The following is a 10,122-nucleotide window of genomic DNA, read 5'->3' as shown; positions in this document are numbered from 1 at the left end:
TAACCGTTTACATTTGTTAACGCATTGTTATGCGTTAATGCGTTGTTAACATGTGTGTCAACATCACGTTTACGATGCGTTTTGTAAACAGAAACGTTAACAGTGATGTAATTAGGAAAATCACCTCTCCTCAGCTGTTGTAATGCGTTTTAAACGCAATGAAAATGCAAACAAAACGCAACGTGTGAACGCGCCCTCAGGGTTAGGGTTTTGGTCACTGTCCTGACTACAGACATAGAGGCATCTCGGGACAATGGTGGAACTGCAGTCAGGTTATACTGAAGAGAGCATGCAAGATGTAGGTCAGTGGTACATTGCAGAACCTAATCCCCTAGTGGTAAATGGATTATAAATAATCTAGTCTCTGGTGGTCAGCAGATAATAAATAATCTAGTCTCTGGTGGTCAGTGGATTATAAGTAATCTAATCCCTGGTGGTCAGTGGATTATAGATAATTGAGTCTCTGGTGGTCAGTGGATTATAGATAATTTAGTCTTTGTTAAACAGTAGATTATAAATGATCAAATCCCTGGTGGTCAGTGGGTTATAAATAACTCAGTCCCTGGTTGTCAGTGGATTAGAAATAATCTAGTCCCTAAATTCAGTGGATTATAAATACAGGTGGTCCCCTACTTAAGAACACTCGATTTACATACGACCCCTAGTTACAAACGGACCTCTGGATATTGGTAATTTATTGTAGTTTAGCCCTAGGCTACAATAATCAGCTGTAACAGGTATCACAGGAGTCTGTAATGAAGCTTTAGTGTTAATCCTGGTTCTAATGACAACCCAACATTTTTGAAATCCAATTGTTGCAGAGACCAAAAAAGTTCTGGCTGGGATTACAATGATAATATATACAGTTCCGATTTACATACAAATTCAACTTAAGAACAAACCTACAGACCCTATCTTGTATGTAACCCGGGGACTGCTTGTAATCAAGTCCCAGGTGGTCAGTGGATTATAAGTAATCTAGTACTGGTGGTCAGTGGATTATAAGTAATCAAGTCCCAGGTGGTCAGTGGATTACAAATAATCTAGTACCTGGTGGTCAGTAGATTACAAATAATCTAGTACTGGTGGTCAGTGGATTATAAGTAATCAAGTCCCAGGTGGTCAGTGGATTATAAGTAATCTAGTACTTGGTGGTCAGTGGATTATAAGTAATCAAGTCCCAGGTGGTCAGTGGATTATAAGTAATCTAGTACCTGGTGGTCAGTGAATTATAAATAATCTAGTACTGGTGATCAGTGGATTATAAGTAATCAAGTCCCAGGTGGTCAGTGGATTATAAGTAATCTAGTACCTGGTGGTCAGTGGATTATAAGTAATCAAGTCCCAGGTGGTCAGTGGATTATAAGTAATCTAGTACCTGGTGGTCAGTGGATTATAAGTAATCTAGTACTGGTGGTCAGTGGATTATAAGTAATCTAGTACCTGGTGGTCAGTGGATTATAAGTAATCTAGTACCTGGTGGTCAGTGGATTATAAGTAATCTAATCCCTTGTTGTCAGTGGATTATAAGTAATCTAGTACTGGTGGTCAGTGGATTATAAGTAATCTAGTACCTGGTGGTCAGTGAATTATAAGTAATCTAGTACTGGTGGTCAGTGGATTATAAGTAATCAAATCCCAGGTGGTCAGTGGATTATAAGTAATCTAGTACTTGGTGGTCAGTGGATTATAAGTAATCAAGTCCCAGGTGGTCAGTGGATTAAAAGTAATCTAGTACCTGGTGGTCAGTGGATTATAAGTAATCTAGTACTGGTGGTCAGTGGATTATAAGTAATCTAGTACTGGTGGTCAGTGGATTATAAGTAATCTAGTACCTGGTGGTCAGTGGATTACAAATAATCTAGTACTGGTGGTCAGTGGATTATAAGTAATCAAGTCCCAGGTGGTCATTGGATTATAAGTAATCTAGTACTTGGTGGTCAGTGGATTATAAGTAATCTAGTACCTGGTGGTCAGTGGATTATAAGTAATCTAGTCCCTTGTTGTCAGTGGATTATAAGTAATCTAGTACCTGGTGGTCAGTGAATTATAAGTAATCTAGTACTGGTGGTCAGTGGATTATAAGTAATCAAGTCCCAGGTGGTCAGTGGATTATAAGTAATCTAGTACTTGGTGGTCAGTGGATTATAAGTAATCAAGTCCCAGTTGGTCAGTGGATTACAAATAATCTAGTACCTAATGGTCAGTGGATTATAAGTAATCAAGTCCCAGGTGGTCAGTGGATTATAAGTAATCTAGTACCTGGTGGTCAGTGAATTATAAGTAATCTAGTACTGGTGGTCAGTGGATTATAAGTAATCTAGTACTGGTGGTCAGTGGATTATAAGTAATCTAGTACCTGGTGGTCAGTGGATTACAAATAATCTAGTACTGGTGGTCAGTGGATTATAAGTAATCAAGTCCCAGGTGGTCATTGGATTATAAGTAATCTAGTACTGGTGGTCAGTGGATTATAAGTAATCAAGTTCGCAGGTGGTCAGTGGATTATAAGTAATCAAGTCCCAGGTGGTCAGTGGATTATAAGTAATCTAGTACTTGGTGGTCAGTGGATTATAAGTAATCAAGTCCCAGGTGGTCAGTGGGTTATAAGTAATCTAGTACCTGGTGGTCAGTGGATTATAAGTAATCAAGTCCCAGGTGGTCAGTGGATTATAAGTAATCTAGTACTGGTGGTCAGTGGATTATAAGTAATCTAGTACTGGTGGTCAGTGGATTATAAGTAATCTAGTACCTGGTGGTCAGTGAATTATAAGTAATCTAGTACTTGGTGGTCAGTGGATTATAAGTAATCTAGTACTGGTGGTCAGTGGATTATAAGTAATCTAGTACCTGGTGGTCAGTGGATTATAAGTAATCTAGTCCCTTGTGGTCAGTGGATTATAAGTAATCTAGTACTGGTGGTCAGTGGATTATAAGTAATCTAGTACTGGTGGTCAGTGGATTATAAGTAATCTAGTCCCAGGTGGTCAGTGGATTATAAGTAATCTAGTACTTGGTGGTCAGTGGATTATAAGTAATCTAGTACTGGTGGTCAGTGGATTATAAGTAATCTAGTACCTGGTGGTCAGTGGATTATAAGTAATCTAGTCCCTTGTGGTCAGTGGATTATAAGTAATCTAGTACCTGGTGGTCAGTGAATTATAAGTAATCTAGTACTGGTGGTCAGTGGATTATAAGTAATCTAGTACCTGGTGGTCAGTGGATTATAAGTAATCTAGTCCCTTGTTGTCAGTGGATTATAAGTAATCTAGTACCTGGTGGTCAGTGAATTATAAGTAATCTAGTACTGGTGGTCAGTGGATTATAAGTAATCAAGTCCCAGGTGGTCAGTGGATTATAAGTAATCTAGTACTTGGTGGTCAGTGGATTATAAGTAATCAAGTCCCAGTTGGTCAGTGGATTACAAATAATCTAGTACCTAATGGTCAGTGGATTATAAGTAATCAAGTCCCAGGTGGTCAGTGGATTATAAGTAATCTAGTACCTGGTGGTCAGTGGATTATAAGTAATCTAGTACCTGGTGGTCAGTGGATTATAAGTAATCAAGTCTCAGGTGGTCAGTGGATTACAAATAATCTAGTACCTGGTGGTCAGTGGATTATAAGTAATCAAGTCCCAGGTGGTCAGTGGATTATAAGTAATCAAGTCCCAGGTGGTCAGTGGATTATAAGTAATCTAGTACTGGTGGTCAGTGGATTATAAGTAATCAAGTCCCAGGTGGTCAGTGGATTATAAGTAATCAAGTCCCAGGTGGTCAGTGGATTATAAGTAATCTAGTCCCTTGTTGTCAGTGGATTATAAGTAATCTAGTACTGGTGGTCAGTGGATTATAAGTAATCTACTACCTGGTGGTCAGTGGATTATAAGTAATCTAGTACCTGGTGGTCAGTGGATTATAAGTAATCTAGTCCCTTGTTGTCAGTGGATTATAAGTAATCTAGTACTGGTGGTCAGTGGATTATAAGTAATCAAGTTCGCAGGTGGTCAGTGGATTATAAGTAATCAAGTCCCAGGTGGTCAGTGGATTATAAGTAATCTAGTACTTGGTGGTCAGTGGATTATAAGTAATCAAGTCCCAGGTGGTCAGTGGGTTATAAGTAATCTAGTACCTGGTGGTCAGTGGATTATAAGTAATCAAGTCCCAGGTGGTCAGTGGATTATAAGTAATCTAGTACTGGTGGTCAGTGGATTATAAGTAACCTAGTACTGGTGGTCAGTGGATTATAAGTAATCTAGTACCTGGTGGTCAGTGAATTATAAGTAATCTAGTACCTGGTGGTCAGTGGATTATAAGTAATCAAGTCCCAGGTGGTCAGTGGATTATAAGTAATCTAGTACTGGTGGTCAGTGGATTATAAGTAATCAAGTCCCAGGTGGTCAGTGGATTATAAGTAATCTAGTACTTGGTGGTCAGTGGATTATAAGTAATCAAGTCCCAGGTGGTCAGTGGATTATAAGTAATCTAGTACCTGGTGGTCAGTGGATTATAAGTAATCTAGTACCTGGTGGTCAGTGGATTATAAGTAATCTAGTACTGGTGGTCAGTGGATTATAAGTAATCTAGTACCTGGTGGTCAGTGGATTATAAGTAATCTAGTCCCTTGTTGTCAGTGGATTATAAGTAATCTAGTACTGGTGGTCAGTGGATTATAAGTAATCTAGTACCTGGTGGTCAGTGGATTATAAGTAATCAAGTCCCAGGTGGTCAGTGGATTATAAGTAATCTAGTACTTGGTGGTCAGTGGATTATAAGTAATCAAGTCCCAGGTGGTCAGTGGATTATAAGTAATCTAGTACCTGGTGGTCAGTGGATTATAAGTAATCAAGTCCCAGGTGGTCAGTGGATTATAAGTAATCTAGTACCTGGTGGTCAGTGGATTATAAGTAATCTAGTACTGGTGGTCAGTGGATTATAAGTAATCTAGTACCTGGTGGTCAGTGGATTATAAGTAATCTAGTACCTGGTGGTCAGTGGATTATAAGTAATCTAGTACCTGGTGGTCAGTGGATTATAAGTAATCTAGTCCCTGGTGGTCAGTGGATTATAAGTAATCTAGTACTGGTGGTCAGTGGATTATAAGTAATCAAGTTCGCAGGTGGTCAGTGGATTATAAGTAATCAAGTCCCAGGTGGTCAGTGGATTATAAATTGTCCATTCATTGGTGGTCAGTGGATTATAAATAATCTAGTCCCTGGTAGACAGTGTATTCAATGTAGTTTGGTGGCTGATGATCAATGAATTAAGAGTAATCCAATCCAAGGTGATCATTGGATCCTGCATACCGTATATATATATACTGGAATATAAATTGACCAGAGTAAAAACTGTGGTCCCCAATTTTACTACAAATAACTGGGAAAACTTAATGGGGGTCATTTACTAAGGGCCTGATTCGCGTTTTATCGACGTGTTACCCGAATATTACCGTTTTGCGTCGTTTTTCCCTGAATTGCCCCAGGTTTTTGGCGCACGCGATCGGATTGTGGCGCATATAAGCCTAGGGTGGGAAATGCATTGCTTATTGCCTCCTCGAGTAATGTACAGCCCCATGCAACCATTCCCAATAAAGAAATACCCCCCCCCCCCCAGTAATGAAATGTCCTGCAGTCCTCCTAATGCTGCCCCCCTATTCATGACATGCCCTGCAGCCGCTTGGTGTGTAAAACAAGCTTACATACCGCTCTGTATGGAGTGAAGAGAGGAAGGAAGAGAAGCTGCGGGGAGCATTGCGTAGCATGGTAAGGTGAGTATATAAGTTTATGTTTTTATATACTCGTGTATAAGCTTAGGTGGGGGGTTTTAGCAGATTTTTGTGCTAAAAACTTGTCTTGTACACCAGTATATACGGTAATCTAGACCCTAATGGTGCTAGGATTATAAATAATGCAGTAGAATACGATTCCTAGTGGCAAGTGGCAGCAGAAGCTAAAAGGGTCTGTCACTGTAGGTGCCCCCGTGAGTGTGCGTGACATGTCCGAACCCTTTCTCCCCCTCATAGGTGTTCCCTGATACCCACACAGTGTCCCCTCCCAGCATTCTGACACCTATCAGCTCGTGTCAGATAAAAGGCCACCTGGTGTTTACTGAACCAGGAAAAAACTAATCTGTAAAGGAATTCTCAGAGATAACACCACGAAATCATTCCAGAAATACTAGTAATAGTGTAATGTGTGCGCCAATACATGTATATTTATACCTTACATCTCTAGTACTGTCTGCCGAGATGGGGATCCAATTATGTCATGTGTGATACTGTCTGATGTGTATCTAATCCTATCCTGTATGATACTGTCTGCTGAGCTGTGTATCTAATCCTATCCTGTGTGATACTGTCTGCTGAGCTGTGTATCTAATCCCATCATGTGTGATACTGTCTGCTGAGCTATGTATCTAATCCTATCCTGTGTGATACTGTCTGCTGAGCTGTGTATCTAATCCTATCCTGTGTGATACTGACTGCTGAGATGTGTATATAATCCTATCATGTGTGATACTGCCTGCTGAGCTGTGTATCTAATCCTATCCTGTGTGATACTGCCTGCTGAGCTGTGTATCTAATCCTATCCTGTATGATACTGTCTGCTGCGCTGTGTATCTAATCCTATCCGATGTGATACTGTCTGCTGAGCTGTGTATCTAATCCTATCCTGTGTGATACTGTCTGCTGAGATGGGGATCCAATTATGTCATGTGTGATACTGTCTGATGTGTATCTAATCCTATCCTGTATGATACTGTCTGCTGAGCTGTGTATCTAATCCTATCCTGTGTGATACTGTCTGCTGAGCTGTGTATCTAATCCCATCATGTGTGATACTGTCTGCTGAGCTATGTATCTAATCCTATCCTGTGTGATACTGTCTGCTGAGCTGTGTATCTAATCCTATCCTGTGTGATACTGACTGCTGAGATGTGTATATAATCCTATCATGTGTGATACTGCCTGCTGAGCTGTGTATCTAATCCTATCCTGTGTGATACTGCCTGCTGAGCTGTGTATCTAATCCTATCCTGTATGATACTGTCTGCTGCGCTGTGTATCTAATCCTATCCGATGTGATACTGTCTGCTGAGCTGTGTATCTAATCCTATCCTGTGTGATACTGTCTGCTGAGCTGTGTATCTAATCCTATCCTGTGTGATACTGACTGCTGAGATGTGTATATAATCCTATCATGTGTGATACTGTCTGCTGAGCTGTGTATCTAATCCTATCCTGTGTGATACAGCCTGCTGAGCTGTGTATCTAATCCTATCCTGTATGATACTGTCAGCTGAGCTGTGTATCTAATCCTATCCTGTGTGATACTGTCTGCTGAGCTGTGTATCTAATCCTATCATGTGTGATACTGTCTGCTGAGCTGTGTATCTAATCCTATCATGCGTGATACTGCCTGCTGAGCTGTGTATCTAATCCTATCCTGTGTGATACTGTCTGCTGAGCTGTGTATCTAGTCCTATCCTGTGTTATACTGTCTGCTGAGCTGTGTATCTAATCCCATCCTGTGTGATACTGCCTGCTGAGCTGTGTATCTAATCCCATCATGTGTGATACTGTCTGCTGAGCTGTGTATCTAATCCTATCCTGTGTGATACTGTCTGCTGAGCTGTGTATCTAATCCTATCCTGTGTGATACTGACTGCTGAGATGTGTATATAATCCTATCATGTGTGATACTGTCTGCTGAGCTGTGTATCTAATCCTATCCTGTGTGATACAGCCTGCTGAGCTGTGTATCTAATCCTATCCTGTGTGATACTGTCTGCTGAGCTGTGTATCTAATCCTATCATGTGTGATACTGACTGCTGAGCTGTGTATCTAATCCTATCATGTGTGATACTGTCTGCTGTGTATCTTATCCTATCCTGTGTGATACTGACTGCTGAGCTGTGTATCTAATCTTATCATGTGTGATACTGACTGCTGAGCTGTGTATCTAATCCTCTCCTGTGTGATACTGTCAGCTGAGCTGTGTATCTAATCCTATCCTGTGTGATACTGTCTGCTGAGCTGTGTATCTAATCCTATCATGTGTGATACTGCCTGCTGAGCTGTGTATCTAGTCCTATCCTGTGTGATACTGTCTGCTGAGCTGTGTATCTAATCCCATCCTGTGTGATACTGCCTGCTGAGCTGTGTATCTAATCCCATCATGTGTGATACTGTCTGCTGAGCTGTGTATCTAATCCTATCCTGTGTGATACTGTCTGCTGAGATGTGTATCTAATCCTATCCTGTGTGATACTGTCTGCTGAGCTCTGTATCTAATCCTATCATGTGTGATACTGTCTGCTGAGCTATGTATCTAATCTCATCCTGTGTGATACTGACTGCTGTGTATCTAATCCTATGTGTAATACTGTCTGCTGAGATGGGGGTCCAATCATGTGTGATACTGCCTGCTGTGTATCTAATCCTATCATGTGTGATACTGTCTGCTGTGTATCTTATCCTATCCTGTGTGATACTGACTGCTGAGCTGTGTATCTAATCTTATCATGTGTGATACTGACTGCTGAGCTGTGTATCTAATCCTCTCCTGTGTGATACTGTCTGCTGAGCTGTGTGTCTAATCCTATCATGTGTGATACAGCTGAGCTGTGTATCTAATCCTATCCTGTGTGATACTGTCTGCTGAGCTGTGTATCTAATCCCATCATGTGTGATACTGTCCGCTGAGCTGTGTATCTAATCCCATCATGTGTGATACTGTCCGCTGAGCTGTGTATCTAATCCCATCATGTGTGATACTGTCTGCTGAGCTGTGTATCTAATCCTATCCTGTGTGATACTGTCTGCTGAGCTGTGTATCTAATCCTATCCTGTGTGATACTGTCTGCTGAGCTGTGTATCTAATCCTATCATGTGTGATACTGACTGCTGAGCTGTGTATCTAATCCTATCCTGTGTGATACTGTCTGCTGAGCTGTGTATCTAATCCTATCCTGTGTAATACTGTCCGCTGAGCTATGTATCTAATCCTATCCTGTGTGATACTGACTGCTGAGCTGTGTATCTAATCCTATCCTGTATGATACTGTCTGCTGCGCTGTGTATCTAATCCTATCCGATGTGATACTGTCTGCTGAGCTGTGTATCTAATCCTATCCTGTGTGATACTGTCTGCTGAGATGGGGATCCAATTATGTCATGTGTGATACTGTCTGATGTGTATCTAATCCTATCCTGTATGATACTGTCTGCTGAGCTGTGTATCTAATCCTATCCTGTGTGATACTGTCTGCTGAGCTGTGTATCTAATCCCATCATGTGTGATACTGTCTGCTGAGCTATGTATCTAATCCTATCCTGTGTGATACTGTCTGCTGAGCTGTGTATCTAATCCTATCCTGTGTGATACTGACTGCTGAGATGTGTATATAATCCTATCATGTGTGATACTGCCTGCTGAGCTGTGTATCTAATCCTATCCTGTGTGATACTGCCTGCTGAGCTGTGTATCTAATCCTATCCTGTATGATACTGTCTGCTGCGCTGTGTATCTAATCCTATCCGATGTGATACTGTCTGCTGAGCTGTGTATCTAATCCTATCCTGTGTGATACTGTCTGCTGAGCTGTGTATCTAATCCTATCCTGTGTGATACTGACTGCTGAGATGTGTATATAATCCTATCATGTGTGATACTGTCTGCTGAGCTGTGTATCTAATCCTATCCTGTGTGATACAGCCTGCTGAGCTGTGTATCTAATCCTATCCTGTATGATACTGTCAGCTGAGCTGTGTATCTAATCCTATCCTGTGTGATACTGTCTGCTGAGCTGTGTATCTAATCCTATCATGTGTGATACTGTCTGCTGAGCTGTGTATCTAATCCTATCATGCGTGATACTGCCTGCTGAGCTGTGTATCTAATCCTATCCTGTGTGATACTGTCTGCTGAGCTGTGTATCTAGTCCTATCCTGTGTTATACTGTCTGCTGAGCTGTGTATCTAATCCCATCCTGTGTGATACTGCCTGCTGAGCTGTGTATCTAATCCCATCATGTGTGATACTGTCTGCTGAGCTGTGTATCTAATCCTATCCTGTGTGATACTGTCTGCTGAGCTGTGTATCTAATCCTATCCTGTGTGATA

This window comes from Engystomops pustulosus, chromosome 9 (genome assembly GCF_040894005.1).
Source record: "Engystomops pustulosus chromosome 9, aEngPut4.maternal, whole genome shotgun sequence".
In the NCBI taxonomy this organism is placed as follows: domain Eukaryota; kingdom Metazoa; phylum Chordata; class Amphibia; order Anura; family Leptodactylidae; genus Engystomops; species Engystomops pustulosus.
The sequence above is the reverse complement of the archived record's forward strand: the minus strand, read 5'-3'. Positions refer to the sequence as shown.